The 17053-nt window shown below is 34.2% G+C and overlaps 1 non-coding gene across 1 annotated transcript; it reads right to left on the bottom strand.

Annotated features, from left to right (window-relative positions):
• Positions 1–15322: 15322 nt before the first annotated feature.
• On the bottom strand, positions 15323–15429 carry LOC141625931 (small nucleolar RNA R71). Its single transcript, XR_012535672.1, has one exon. It is a non-coding gene; the product is annotated as a small nucleolar RNA R71 (small nucleolar RNA).
• Positions 15430–17053: the final 1624 nt, after the last annotated feature.

The following is a 17053-nucleotide window of genomic DNA, read 5'->3' on the forward strand; positions in this document are numbered from 1 at the left end:
CTAGAGAACGATTTGAGACTTTACGGTTGGAAATTGGTTTAATTGGTGGTACCTAAGCTTCTATATTTGTTTTACCTTTTTATGACTGACTAGTTAAGTTAAGATTGTATGACTGTATCCGTATATTGCGTTGCATGAATATTTTCGTTTATAGAAATATTTTTATCATAAAATTCTATTTGCTATTTATAATTTAATTGTTATACAAACTTATTCTTTATCACAATAAACAAAACATACCATATTTTTATCTTTCCAATTCATAAAAATCTTCCAAATAGCTCTCATATACACGGCTCATACTTCCTACACAAAATCAATTTCCTAATTCTTGTCTTATCACCATAAATTCCTATACCTATCATAATACCTATTCCTAATTAAAGACAATTACCATAATTGACCTCCACTTGTTAACCCTATACCTAGCCTACACCTATTTCTACCCTCCTTATTGCGTGTTACCCATCCACCCAACCCACTTGCATACTTTTCTTTCTCTCATATTTTTACCATCATCACAATTCATCTTCTTTACTCAAACCATCACCATCACCTCCTTTTTCAACAATCACCATCATCATGAATCCATCTCATGCAAAAAATACCCGATCCTCAACCCGTCACCACCAAAACCGCCCCTTTTCTAACCAAACATCACCTCTACCACCACATGATCCTCATTCCATTAATTGTCCTTCACCACAACCAAACCCAAATTCGCCCCTGTTTCGTAGTCGGGAAGAATCGGTGTCTGAAGGCAAAAGACGTCGTCTTTTCAAGGGTAAAAATAAAGTAGTTGTTGATGATAGTGAAGCTGTGGAGGAACCCGAGGTGATAGTTCAGAATGGTATTGCTCGTACTTTGCTTAAGGATGCTTCAAAAGCCGCAACCAAGGAAGGGTTAAATCGTGTTCGGCTCACTCATGATGAAAGCATCCTAGTTAATCGAGTTTTGAGATATTCCATTCATGGTGGTAGGTTTTATCCAAAATCTTGGTTGGTTAATGTTCCCGCTCTTGCATTCTTTGTTAATTTTCTTGATTTTCAAGGGTGGAGTCACATTAGTCAGTTTTCGGGTTCTGTTTACCCAGTTGAGGTGGTTTAATTCTTTGCTAGTGTCCCAATTAAGAAAGGAGTCTTGCATGCGGTTATTAATGGAGTTGATGTGACGGTCTCTGTTTCGGATTTTTGCTCTGCTTTTTCGGTTTCCGATGAAGGAATCGAATTAAATCCGAGTCTTGAATGGTCTAATGTTGTGAGTGAAAAGGAGTTGTTAGTGAAGAAGTATTTTGAGTAGATGACGGAGGGTGGTAATATCGTGGTTCGTCCTCTTTCGGCAAAAATCAAGTTCCTCTTGAACTTTTTGTGAAACACAGTGGTGCCGAGGAGAGGAGGCCGTGATAAGGTGTCGAGTTATGAAGCTATAATGGTTTATTCTTGGTTGGAAGGTCAGAAGGTGAATTTGGGTAGTGTTGTCTTGCACCGTATAATTCAGACAAGTCTTACGGTAACTAAGGAGAAGTTGAGCACCACAATTGATTTGCCATATGGTATGTGGATATCTCGATTGTTGGAAATAAAACGAGTTGTGGGGCCTGACAGTTACGGTGTTAGTGCTCGGGATTGTATGTGTGACAAGTTGATCAAGCTAATGGGTCTTGTTGTTGATGGACCCGAGTTGCTTCTTGCTAAAGATGTTGAGAAACCCACGGTGGATTTGGGTTTAGGAGCTATGGAGTCAAAGTTGGAGGGGTTTATGAGTGGTTTAATGGAGAAATTCGAGGAGCATTCGACTAATTTGGCTACGGTGTTGTCACGGGTTGGACCCTCTCGATCTTTGGACTCGGGCTTGGATGCTACTCGAGTGTACTCTTGGATGGAGGAAGTGGACAAAAGGTTAGCGGGTTTTGAAAGGGAGTTGAAGGCAATTCGTGGGGAAGTGTTCCCACACGGTGATCGTCTCACCTTCCTTACGAGTCAGGGTGGAGCTTTGGTGATGCACGGGAAAGCAATGGCGGGTGATCAAGCTCTTACGTTGGCGGCCACGAAAGCTCTTTCCTTGAAAGTGCTTAACTTTGAGGAGCATTGGTACACTTTCTCTGCTGGTTCGAAGCTCGTTTGACCGTCTTGATGCCTTAGAGCATCGTACTAGGCCCGACTACGTAAACCCGTATAAGACCCGTAACATTTGATCTCCCTGCCTTACCATAATTAGCCCTTACCTTAATTAGCTTTCTTTTTATTTCTTTTAATGGTGTGTTTAACAAACTTCTTATTCGGCCCATTTTGGCAATGCACTTGAGGTTATGGCCCAAGTGTTTCATTAGACATGTGTTCATTCAGCCCATTTTGGCTTTAAACATGTTTAATTCCTAGTTTGTATGATCATTATCTTTTGAATGCTTATAGTCTTGCATGTTATTATTATTTCTTATGACGTTTTTATCTCTTGTCTCGTCTTATATTATTCTAGTCATTTTTGATTTGTTCTTAGCTTTTCGATGATGTCAAGAGGGGGAAAGAACGTCTATAGTAAGCATCTACCTAAGCTTGCTCCTTGTCAAGACCAATTGTCTCTTAAAGTCCTTAAGTTTCGGTTTCTGAAAAATTGTCTTGATCTTGCGTTAATCTTTATTATCAAGATAACGGTATTATATTGAGGGGGAACTTTTTACTTAGTCACAATTTTAAGAGACTTGCCATCATCAAAAAGGGGGAATTTGTTGAATCATATAGTTTATATGTTTATGTTTTGATGATGTCAAGGTGTTTTACATTTTATATACTTGTTGCGTATAATCGTTTGTTAAGTATTTTAGAACTAACCTATTACGAGCAACAAAGAAATATGTGACAATTGCGTAAGAAGTTCAAGCCTTCGTTCAAGATCAAACAATTCCAGATTCATTCAAGAACTATGTGAAGACGAAGTTCGTCTAAAGATTAATCAAGCTTGGATGATGACGTAGCCTATACTCAAAGATCTCCTTGAAGATTAGAATAGTATAGGTGATTATCTCGTAATGGTAATCAAGAATGAGTTTCTTGGATTAGTAAAGTTATAGCTTTGCAGCTATAACATTACTAGTAAAAGAGCTCAATGTTATAGCTCTTCTACTATAACATTGAAATGCTGAGTTTTTGTACACGACTTATAATTGTTTCGAAAATTGTTTTTTAATTGTTTAAAGTTTGTTTTAAATGTTTTAATAAAAGTATTTATATAATAAAGCTCGGTTTAGCGAGGAGTCCGGTTTTATAGTAAACGTTAATTGGTAGTCTTGATGGATCAACTTATGAGTTGGACTTTGCTACTAATTAGGGTTTCTATATAGCCTCTCTTAAAACCTAAATTCTAATTATATGTTAAGACTAGGGTTTGCACGATTCACGAGCTTATGGACCGTGATATCTCGTGTTGCCTAGGGGATATTAGGTAAAGATTTTATTCTATACTAATATCTTTACATATCTTATATATCTTACTTAATATATTTGTTTATGGTAAAAGATATTCTTGTTTTAGGAAATCTTATCATAATCTTAGAATTTATAGTAAAGATAATATTTGGAAAGATTATATTCTATCTTTTAGAATATTCTTTATTATCTTTTAAAGCTTTTAGGAAAGAGATAATAAGAAGATATAATTTGTTTTTATATCTTAATATTTCGGCTATTAGGGTTTGACAAAACCGTGTAGCTTACTCTTCCTTCTCCTATAAATACTTTGCTATTTACAACATCTAAAATAGAGACCTTAAGCATAAAAATTTATTTTAATTTTACAAAGCAAAACCGTGTGTTTTAAACAGAAAAACCGATTTGCTATTTTGAAAGGTCGTGTGTCATAAAACTCGCATACTCATTCTTCATTTATCGTTAAAAGATAATAGTGCTTAGTTGAATTCTTAACTTGTTCATTAACGTGAACCTTTGTTAGAATCACTAGTGCTTTTTTATTAACGTAAGTTAGTCACTCGAGTATTTAACGGTACTCATTGAGTTACAGCTAGAGTTAGTTGTACGAGTTGGGTTAGTAAATTTGTAATCCGTAGAAAGGTACTAAAATAATTAATCGAGAATAGTGGACGTAGGTTTCGACTTGTGAAACTGAACCACTTCAAAACCCTGTGTCTCTTCGTTCTTTCGTTTGTTTCGTTTATTACGTTTACCTTCATTAATTGATTAGTTAAAGTTTAATCAATAAACTTTAAATAATCAATTACATTAGCATAATCGAAAAAGCTTTCAAAAAGTTTTAAATCCTCAATTCACCCCCCCTCTTGAGTATTTTGGATCAATAGACTCTTCACCTTTCTTACTTGTTCTTGAGCTCAAAGTAAATGGATGATCCTCCTTGTCTCAATATTGTGAGAACCTCCTCTTAGTTGCACCAAGATTTCACCCAAAATTATTAATTTCATTAACTAGATAAAATAAGTAATAACCCTTAATATTATTTGAATTACTACCTTAGTAATTAGATAATCTAATATGGTTGTGGTGAGATAATAGTTAGAGGTTTACATGTGAATTATAGAGGAAAAATGAAATAAACTTTTCTTGTCCCCTTTCTCTTCTTCACGGCACACACACATATATATGGGTTAATTTTTCTCTTAAAATAATGTCATGCATAATGCGTAGTGTGTTAGTGGAATACATGATGATTAAAGCTTGTTGAACTAGTCACTTTCACTAGTAAAGTGTGATTTTAGAAAAGAACAAATATTACTATGTTTGTCTACTAAAAAAAATGGGTCACCTATGCAAAATAGGTCCGTTTTGATTTTCCGTATTTGTCCGACAAATGCGTTTAAATCGTATGCTTAATTATCTTGTGTAATAAAGTATTAATGTGATCATATAACAATTATATGATACAAATTAATAAGTACTATAAACTTAAGTATTAAGTAATATTTTACCATTATATCAATATATAATGGGTCCTACAATGCCCAATTTAATTAATTTACAACTCCTTTGTAAATATATTAACCAATTTCCTCTACCTCAAAATATATACAAAATCTCAACTAATTTAATGCATTAACTCTTAATCATTAAATTAATTCTTATTTAATCACATTATAATAAGATATAAAATTTCATTAGTCAATCATCACATAATTGAATAATAAACATGCGTTAGCTCAAGTTCCAAACTCGACCTCAACAAAACTCACACAACTATATATATATATATATATATATATATATATATATATATATATATCAGGGACTGATCAATCCGTATCAAATACCTTTGATCAGAAATATTTGGGTTCCATCCTTTAGGCGTGACCTCAAGGGATCAACTGATCACCACCGTCAAACGACAGTAACGTCAAACTCTAGTCAGCCAACCGGTTGCCGATAAATTTTGATCAGTTGAATATATAATGTATCATCCCTTATGTATTCTTATCACGAGATTTAAATACGTGATCGCACTATTGTTGAGGACACATACTCCAACAATCTCCCACTTGTCTAAGACAAGTGTGCGTCACCAATTATTTTGTCCTATAACATCATCTCCCACTCAATGCAAGGTGTCTTGCAGGTCGCACTTGCATTTGATCATATCTTGAGTGGTTTCCTCGATCTGGAGAGTAACTGTCTGACCAGAATTATCTACCGTAGATACCTTTCGAGCGTGGTCACGCATTTCCAGTTCACCACTCCTCGAGTGGCCATGAGATTTTTAAATAACCCTGACAAGGGGGTGGACAATTCCTATCGCAGTATTCCCTTTGTTTAGCCACAACTCATCATGACCCAAGAGATGCCCATTTGACCTCATTTACGAAAGTCGTAGAGCATAACTCAAAGTCACTCAGAAATGTGCCAACTTGGGCGAATAATCTTTAGTCAAATAATTGACTCAAAAGAATACTATAGTAGCTCTTGCCACGACCAGGCTATATGAATTACCAGAACTCTATAAGCGGTCACTGTCCGACAGAGTGTTCCTTACAGTCTGCCTATGTGATCGACTAGTCATCTCTTATGACCCTATGGCACTTGAACTTGCCATCAATCGCATCACACTCTAGTCACTTGGAGACGTCACCTCATATAAGTGACTAGGGGCCAATACTATGTTAATCATGTTCACTTAAATAGGATTCAATATTGTCTCGACAACCTATTTGGAAAACAAAGTATTATTAGAAAAGAGAGTTGAATAAAACTCAAACGATGAATGTATTATCACATATGTAAAATTGATACTATATAAATTACTACATAATCTATAATCCATACTTAATATTGTATACAACTATACATCTCAACTCAATTGAAATGGCATGACTTATCATACTTATCCTATGAAAAGGCTTTGGTTAGTAAGTCTTAGCAACACATTGCACTTCCCTAACCTTATTATATACTTTTTCCCTTTGTTATGTATAATCTTTATTATAAAACTTTTGAGTACGTGTCTAAATCCAATCTAGACATAAGCTTCTGAGCCTTGATTAGCTCCCACTGATCTCACAGTGAGTAGGGATAGGACCTTCAGTTATTGGAACGAACTACCATAGTTCCTCCAATTCACAAAACCGAATCCTAATATCATCCCCTCCTTCTTGCATATCTCATTATTGCAAGTGTACTCAATTTCTGTTGTATATATCTCATTGTTCAACTGCCTAGGATGTTTCTATCAGATATCCTCCTTAAATAATATAGCCAAGATGGTTCTCCAACCATCCTTATGTATTTAGAATATGGTTTTTTGTGTAACTTATTGCACATAAATCCAATGATTATTTCTACACACGTATCCTCTCCAATCTATCACTATAGATTTGGATACTAAAGATGTCTTGCACCTCTTCCTAGTATCCCAATCACTTCTTCACGGGAGAGAGTATTAGCCCATCATTCTCAATGAATAATATGTTATCTACATATGAGACATAGAAGACATATCATTAGTGCTTCTTGAGTACTAATGAATAGACTATATGGCTATATAGTGACTACTTAAATTCAATTTATAACCTTTCGTCATACTCTAAGTATACGAATTATAAGAATGGCGATACATCTTAGCTTAATAAATTAATCCCGCAGCGCAAGCAAGTGGATTCAATTTCTACATGTTCAATACCTTTGAACATATCTAGACTCTTATCATTATAAGAATATTCATTTAACGCTAATATCCTCTTAGAACTATCTTTATAGGTCTGGATACCTTAGAGATGTATTATTCCTCTCCTAAGTCTTTCATCATTCACAATGATCAATATGTCCCTTACATATATGACTATTAACACCACATTACTCCCACTAAACTCCATGTATAAACAGAACTACTAGACAATTCAAGACATGTTTATCACATGATCAAAACATACAATTCAACTCCTTAACTTCTACTTAAGATTTCTTCTTAAGTTTGTATTCTACCTTAGGATAGTCGCGATTTACAAAACTCATGCAAGATGATTTTAAAATCCAACTATATCAAATCACATCCAAATACAATAAAGCGTTGTTGTTGCGTGCAAAACCTTTGCCACCAACTAACCAAGCTAAATAAACATTTTCATGTTTATGCTTACTTCGGACTTTTGCGGAGTTGAAACTAGATAAAGCATCTTAATAAGTTACAGGTTTGTTATTATCAAAAATAACATGATTCCTGTCCACTTAGATTTCTGATTTTCACCAAGAAGGAACATCTTCCCACGTCTTATTCTCAGTTTGTGGCTCTTGAACATTTTCTCCCACTCTGTCTATAAGAAATAATCCTCTTTTCTTTAATAGACAGCATCACGAGCCACAAACTCTTTGTACTCATGATCATTTAGGAAAAGAGACCACATGTTCACTATCGAAACAAGCTACAATTTCGGTAAAATGCCTAACCATATCTCATATGAAATGTAAATGATTGCTTTAATTATGTTTTGATTTAGTGAAATAAATAAATACTAGACAAATTGTGATAGAAACTACTTCCAACTTTATAGTAAAGATTCAATCATATAGCAATGAAAGTGAACTTGTGATACCATATCACTCTCTTTTGGTGCAGATAAAAGTCATCACTTTATTGTTCCCCATTTTAACAAAGTACTAATACTTTGGTTTCATAACCTCCAGGTTTTGATATCTTTTAAACATTCATTTGAACTTATTCAAAGAATTTCTTTTCTAACCTCATTAAGTGGATACTAAGCATCTACCTTGTTCGTTGGTAGAAGAGATAAATAAGTAATAACCTTTTCTGATTGAAATTGTATTCGACCATACACTTCAAAGTGTAAATAGGGCGAATATCTTGCTCTATTCATAATCCTTTTTCTAGAAAAAAGTCATGAATTAATCTTGCTTTGAATACAAGATTCACACACACCAAGAGATTCCCAATCAAATGGTTTGGGACACTAGTTAAAACTAGTTTCTAAATGCAATTTTCAATCGAGAATTGAGAAATGATTTGGGGTTACCAACTTGAGTATTGTATATATGACATTTATTTTTAGTTTGAATATAATTACCTTGATTTTTATGGTCTCACCATAAACTTAATCGTGGTATGATAGGGCACAACGCTTGTTTTAATTGCATAATTGGGAAACCCTTTGTGTTTTATACAAAAACTTGAATTATATTCTTATTTAGAGTTGGTGTACATCATAACAATTATTGAGGTACATTTCTAAATACAAAACTAAAATGAGTGCACTATAACACTTATATGTCCATGGATGAAATGGCAACTACCCTAATTCCATTCATGTAAATTTCTAAATTTATTCTTGCTAGTTGTCATACGATTATTCAATGTTAGGATTCTAAGGATTTACAAAACACTCGGATAGTGTTATGAACACATCCTCCTCTAAATACGCATTTAGAAAGGCGGTTTTGACATCCTTTTGCCATATTTCATAATCATGAAATGTGGCAATTTCTAACATGATTCACAAATTTGTATCAAATACTCATGAGGTGATAATTTGCAAGAATGCAATGTCAATATCATTGATATTTAATAAGGAATACGTTGGAGTCACACGATCAACTTCCTTGATATTTACTTATTTGGTGTTTGTATCTATTTTAGTGTCTAACACCTTCTCTTTCGAGCCTAGTTCTATCCTTAACAATTAATATAGGTACTTACTACTTCTTATTGCTCCCACTCACTTCATGAATTTCTACTTGATGAAGACTATCTTCATATAAATTTCTAGTTAATCCTTCACAAGGATGAACTTTAATGTGGTATTTGGTCAATCAAAATTTCTAACAAATTAATTAACCAATAATACATTGTCATGTGCTTAACAACTTAAGTGCTTGATGACAAGTGTTTATTTTGAGCAATAAGACTTTTGAACCATTGATGCATAGAAGAATTATCAAAACATATTTTGACTAATCTTTACCTCTAGTCATATTTCTTTACAAGAAATTATGCATAGGCATGTTAGGAATTTTTAGATGCTAAAATTATATTTGCATAGGACGATTCCTATCGAGTTCTATGGAATAGAACGATTCCTATGGAGCTAGTCCATTACTTATGATACGGTTCATTTGAGGATTTAGAAAGAGATTCTATTTGTTGATAGTAATAGTGGTTTAGCGGAGACTCGTGTTACAATTGAATTGATATCATATATTAGTAGGAGCGATAATAAAGAACAATATTAAACAACAAAAAAATGGGAAAAACAACATTCATCGTTAAAATATAAAAAACATTTTAGCATGTTTTAGCATTTATATAATGACCTCCACCCAATTATATAAAAGATTCCGAGATCCAAATTCATATTAACTCGGGCACGGGAAACCGATACATCCCTCACTAATATAACTCGGTGGGTTAAATCTTTAACCGATTCTACAATTAGAACTATCGGCCGATGAAATTACGTTACATTCATCTCTAGCCTCGGAACATAAGACTAGTCTTCATGTTCCGTTGAGACCAACCAAATTTCGCGTGTAATAACTAGTTATTACCCCACTTACCCAATGAAAAATGAAAGTACCACGGGAAACCGAATCTACCCCAATGTCAAAGGGATCCATGGGTCCTACTATTTGGAAAGACTAATCTCAATTTTAAATATGTGAAAGGTCTTGTCGATTTATTATCTATCACCTTTTATGTGAACTATATTAGTGAACTACGATAATTATAATCGACACGGTCGAAAAACGATATAAGTAAATAAAATGCATGTGAAGTTATGGCGATTTGGCAATGCATGCAAACATATAAAGCAAGCAAATAAAGAAAATAAATTCCATAGTATGGCCTTTCCTAAAATAGAAAATCTTATATTTTATTACATATTCGGAAACCAACTTCTTTGGTCCCTTGAATCTTCATTTGACACGTCTCCCAAGGACAAACACCGTCTTGATCGGAACTCCTTTCCGAATGGCACCGTCTTTAGGAAACTCCGGAATTACAATTAATTTAATAATAAAAGGTACATTGCGATTCCTATTATACATTTGTAAAATAAAATCTAATACAAATGAAATAAAAGTGATACGAGATCACATTAAATTACAACCAAATCAATATTCCCTTACATTACGGGTAATATCGATTAAACTAAGGCCATACTAAGATTAATTACATAATTCCAAAATTATATAAATAAACTATGATATTCATCTAGGAAATATGCAGAAATATTATATGTATCTAACATGCCAAATTATGTGTCAAATCGCCCTATTAATTAATATCCTAACTATAGTCCGATTTTATGGATATTCGCGATTTTTAACTTATTAAAATCACAAAATATTACAAAAATTTAATTTTAGTCCAAGTTAATTATCCTAACAACTTAGGACTCAAAAATTAGTCATCACTCAAATTTTTGACAATAATTCAACTTGTTTTATTATTTATGCTCATTTTTGACCTTAAAATCATAACTTTTTAGGAAATAAATCCAAATTAAACTACAATAATTTCAAATTTCAAATTTTAATTTTTTGAACATTCTGGAAAAATTCCATGACACTCATAATGTCAAAGATCAAGGTTAAAATTTTCGAATTTAAATCGAGAAAATTTTAGTTGCTATTTATCGGTTTTATCAAATAAAACATCTAAAGCATATGAAAATTAATCCAATAAATGTTCCAACTTTAGATCTGAAATGGTAGGATAATAATGCAATCTAAAATAATGTTCTCATGCCATATGTTTTATTTTAGCTATTTTTGCAAAAATAGTCACTGTTTATGTCATTTTTACACTTAAAATTCATAAATCATGCAAAATGAATCGTGTTCATCTCAAATTTTACACACAATGAGTAAAACATGCATGTGACAACATACTAAAATTTCATGGCATGTTTCGAAGTGTAACTAACTTTAACCAATTTACCTCCATTTATGTCATTTTTATCTCATAAAAATTATAAATCATGCAAAACTAATCACAATGATCCGAAATTTTACATACAATATGAAAAATATGCATGTGAAGTCATACTAAAAAATCACGGCCAGTAGTGAAGTTTAACTATTTTTAGTAAATAAACATCATTTTATACATTAAAATGTAATCAAATTACTAAAAAACATTAAAATGAGCCATAAATTACCATAAATCATCAAAATGACCTAAATTATTTTTAGGACTAGAATATATGGCATGAAAGTTTTTTCGTGATTTTATCTTCATAAATCACAAATTTTAGTTTTAATTAAGTTATAAATAACTCGGAAAAACCAAACCGATTATGCATGCAACAACCATTAGCTCTAATACCACTTGAAAGGATTCATTAATCCTCAAATTAAACTCATTTAATTATAGATCTAATTTACTCTTTAAAACTAGATGTTGATCTTATGCATGCATAACATAAATAAATCAAAGATTAATAAGAAAGCTTCTTACAATGTGGAAATCGGATATAAGGGCACAAGTAAGAACACCTTTCTTACCTGTTCTTGAGCTCAAAGTAAATGGATGATCCTCCTTGTCTCAATATTGTGAGATCCTCCTTTTAGATGCACCAAGATTTCACCCAAAAATTACTAATTTCATTAACTAGATAAAATAAGTAATAACCCTTAATATTATTTGAAATACTACCTTAGTAATTAGATAATCTAATATGGTTGTAGTAAGATAATAGTGAGAGGTTTGCATGTGAATTATAGAGGAAAAATGGAAACAACGTTTCTTGTCCCCTTTCTCTTCTTCACGGCACACACACACACATATATGTGGGTTAATTTTTCACTTAAAATAATGTCATGCATAATGGGTAGTGTGTTAGTGGAATGCATGATGATTAAAGCTTGTAGGACTAGTCACTTTCACTAGTAAAGTGTGATTTTAGAAAAGAACAAACATCATTATGTTTGTCTACTAAGAAAAAAACGGGTCACCTATGCAAAATAGGTCCGTTTTGATTTTCCGTATTTGTCCGACAAATGCGTTTAAATCGTATGCTTAATTATCTTGTGTAATTAAGTATTAATGTGATCATATAACAATTATATGATACAAATTAATAAGTATTATACACTTAACTATTAAGTAATATTTTACCATTATATCAATATATAATGGGTCCTACAATGCCCAATTTAATTAATTTACAACTCCTTTGAAAATATATTAACCAATTTCCTCTACCTCAAAATATATACAAAATGTCAACTAATTTAATGCATTAACTATTAATCATTAAATTAATTCTTATTTAATCACATTATAATAAGATATAAAATTTCATTAGTCATTCATCACATAATTGAATAATAAACTTTCGTTGGCTCAAGTTCCAAACTCGACCTCAACAAAACTCACACAACTATATATATATATATATATATATATATATATATATATATATATATATATATATATATGTATTGATGTGACCATAATTTAAGCACATTTAGTCCCCGAATTAGCCTTGTTCCCATGCTTTTTAGTGCATATTTGGGTCATTTATTGTCTTTAGTCCTTTGTTTTGCATATTCTTTGAGGTTTTGTGTCCTTGGTAGAAAAGGAGTGCAAACATTGCATTTTCATGGCAAAATGAGGCTAAATTGATTGAATTCAATGACCAAGCATCAAGGAGGAAATCCTTAAGGATTCTATGAAGAAAAAAGGAAGAAAAGAAGAAGGAATGAAGCTGTTTGACAATCCGAGCGGATTGCCCTGAATCCGCCCGTCCAAGGCCTACAATCCGAGCATCTTCCTCAGCTGGATGCTCGACCAAAACCTCCCAAATCCGCCCGTCTTCCCCCTCTGGACGCCCGTCCAGAAACACCCAAATCCGCCCGTCCCGTGCCTAAGACGCCCAAATTCCCTTACAACTATTTCGTCTTCTACAAACTTCAAGGAAGGATGCGCATCTTTTTCTAAGACCGGCGAAAAAGAGACCGGAGTCTCCCTAGAGACCGGCGATTCCTCAAGGACTTAATCGTCATTTAAGCCCTTAGTAAACCCTAATTTATGTACCTAATCCCCACTATAAATACCCCATTAGTCTAATTAGAAGAGCATGTTCTTCTTAGCAATCTTTAGTGTAGTTAATATCAATCAAATCTCTCATTAATCTTTTAATCAACATTTAATCAAGTTTTAATACAAGTTTTATTTCCTTAATCTCTCTCTTGTTCATCCTTTATTTTGGGTAATTGAAGATTATTTGGGTTATTATTGGGAGATTGACAACCTTCCAATCAAGCATCAAGTACTTCTTTTATTCTTTGATTTATTATTGGAATCATTAGTAGGTATAATTCTCTTAATCCCTTTTTATTTATTGTTAATTATCTTCATTTATTCATCATGTTTTACTTTGTTGGTATGATTGACAACCTTGCTAGCATGTTCAACATGATAATGAGTGAGTAGTTTCCTTAGCTAGGGTTAATGGGTAATTAGGGGAAACCAACATGGGGAATGATTCATGCTTAAATTAATATGCTTTCATAGTTTATTTGCTTGCTTGTTGTGATCTCAACTTATGCACATGTTATGTTTGATGAAATGCGAGCCTATGAATCCTTGCATTTTTTACCCATCACCTATCTTTTCAATGAGACTTGTAAGACATAAACCAACTCGAGTCTCATTAGACCATGCATATAATTGAGTAGGGAAGATTAAGTCGACTTGTAGGTGTTGTACAATCTAATCGATTCGGCTCCGGGACCCAAACTTTCCTAGGATTATAAGACATAAACCAACTCGATCCATCACAACAATAATTGCTTGCTTATAATTTGAGAATATGTTTGTATGATCAATTCCCATGAATCCCCTATGACCCCATGACACCCTAGTGCTTTTTATCAATCGTTTACATCCCTTTTAATTCATCTTGCTTGTTTACTTTCATTGCTATTTAGTTTAGTGATCTTCTACTTCAAACCCCAATTGTGACACCCTTTGACACCACTAGTTGCAATAGAAAATCTCATCTCAATTCCCGTCCCTTGGGATCCGACCTTTACTTGCCTCTTTACTAATTGTAGAGTTGTTTGTGAAGTTATAAATTGTGTTTTGGTCTAGGTGCTCCTAACGACAAGTACTGAAAATTAAACCCTCACGAGGGATCACGACCAAAAATGGCGCCGTTGCCGGGGACGATGTTAACTTGATTTAGATTTTCTTGTATTGTTATTAGTTGTGTCTTTCTTTGCCTTGGGGAAGTAAAACTCCTCAAGGTTTTTTCTAATTATTTTCGAGTTGTTTGATATTTTGCATGTCTAGAAGATCACAAGGTAACTTCTTACCCTTTGATCACGAAATTGAAAGGACTTTGACAACCAATAGAAGACTTGCTAGGAGAACTTTGAGAGGTATCGGTGAGGTTGTAGATATTCAACCAAATACTATTGAGTTCATCAACCCTTTTGCAAGAGAAGGTGAGGAGAACCCAACACAAAATCAACCCACAATGCCTAAGTTTTCATCACATTCCGTACCCACCGAGGAGAACCTACCCAATGGTACTCCAACACCACAACATCTAACCGGAAATTTCATTGCCAAATCCGCATTTATCCAATTAGTCGAAAGAAGACAATTTGGAGGGATGCCTAGTGAAGACCCTCATTCTCATATGGAGACTTTTTGCGACTATTGTGATGCGATTTCTGAAACCGGTGTAGCTCAAGACCAAATACGATGGGTCTTATTTCCTTTTTCTCTAATTGGCACCGCGAAACAATGGTTGAAGGGCCTTGAGAAGGCTACTCTCAGAATTGATTCTTGGAAGAAGTTGGCTCTAGCTTTCTACAAAAAGTTCTATCCACCGGAAAAGACTAACATGCTAAGAGCTCAAATTACGGGCTTTAAGCAAAGAGATGAAGAATCCTTGTATGAAGCTTGGGAGCGATTCAAAGGAATTTGTCGCTCATGTCCTCACCATGGACTTAGCGAGTGGTTCTTGGTACAACAATTTTGGAACGGTCTTTATGAAGACTCAAGAAACATTCTCACCATGGGATCAAATGGAATGTTCACCGAAGTTGATGACAATCAAACTTGGAAGAAAATTGAGGAAATGGCGGTCCATAACTCACAATATAGTAGACCTCGCAAGGCTACTAGAGGAGGAAAGCATGAAGTGGACTCCATTACTCAATTGGGTGCTCAACTTAGTGCTCACATTGATACCATCAATTTGAAGTTTGAAAAAGCTATGGCTAAACTTGAAGAAGCCTCAAAATTACCAAAGCATCAATTTAATGCCATGACGACATCTTCATCAATCCCAAGTGGGGTATGTGAGAATTGTGGAACTTTGGGACATGACCAAAGTGAATGTAGGGGAACAAATGAACAAGTGAATGCTTTTCACGCATACAAGAGTGGTACCCCTTATTCAAACTATTACAATGAAAACACCAAATTCCATCCAAATCTCTCATACAAAAGCCAAAATGTTCAAAACCCTCAACCAACATACACGCCACCTCCCATGAGAAACCAAAATCAAAGACCCTTTTACAACCAAAACCAAGGTTACCAAAATCAAACTCCATACAATCAACAAAATGACCAAGGTTTTGATGTTCAAAAAGCGGTCCTCCAAATGCAAAAGAATCAACAAGAGTTTTTCACTCAAATGCAAAAGGATAGTCAAGCAAAGGAAATCATCATCAACAACATCCTAGCTCACACCAAAATGTTGGAAACCCAATTGACTCAACTAGCATCTTCAAGCTCACAAAGACAAAAGGGGCAATTACAACCTCAAAGTAATCCCCCAAGACATGAAACGGTTAGTGCCATTCACTTGAGGAGTGGTACAAGGTATGAAGCACCGGAGAAGCAAGTTGAGGATGAAGTTGTGGTAGCTAGTGACAAAGAAGAAATTATGCAAAACTCCAAGGATGGAGAACCATCAAAAGAAGAAATTTCAAAGAAAAATGAAGACAAGGTCAAGGAGAAGGAGCCCATTGTGATTAGACTTCCTTTTCCGAGTCGTCAAGCCAAGCCCAAATTTGATGACCAACTTGGAAAATTTATGGAAATTGTGAAGATTTTGGAAGTCTCAATTCCTTTCACGGAATTAATCAATCACGTGCCGGCCTATGCAAAATACATGAAAGACATCCTCACAAAGAAGAAGTTGATCCGGAAGCTTGAGACTATCTCCTTCACTAAGGTGAGTAGTGCAATACTTCAAGGGAGTTCACCTCCAAAACTTAAAGATCCGGGAAGCTTCTCAATACCGTGTACCATTGGCGACACCACGATCAACAAAGCCTTATGTGATCTAGGGGCTAGTGTGAGTGTTATGCCGTACTCGGTGAGTAAAAGGTTAGGGATGGGAGAGCTTAAATGCACCAATATCACACTCCAAATGGCCGATAGATCGACGAAGACACCATTAGGGATATGGGAAGATGTTCCCGTAAGAGTTGGGAAATTTTTCATCCCGGTGGACTTTGTCATTGTTGACATGGAAGATGACTCCAACATTCTAATCATTCTAGGAAGACCTTTCTTGCACACCGCGGGTGCGGTGATTGATGTGAAGCATGGAGAGCTC

This window comes from Silene latifolia, chromosome X, assembly GCF_048544455.1.
Source record: "Silene latifolia isolate original U9 population chromosome X, ASM4854445v1, whole genome shotgun sequence".
In the NCBI taxonomy this organism is placed as follows: domain Eukaryota; kingdom Viridiplantae; phylum Streptophyta; class Magnoliopsida; order Caryophyllales; family Caryophyllaceae; genus Silene; species Silene latifolia.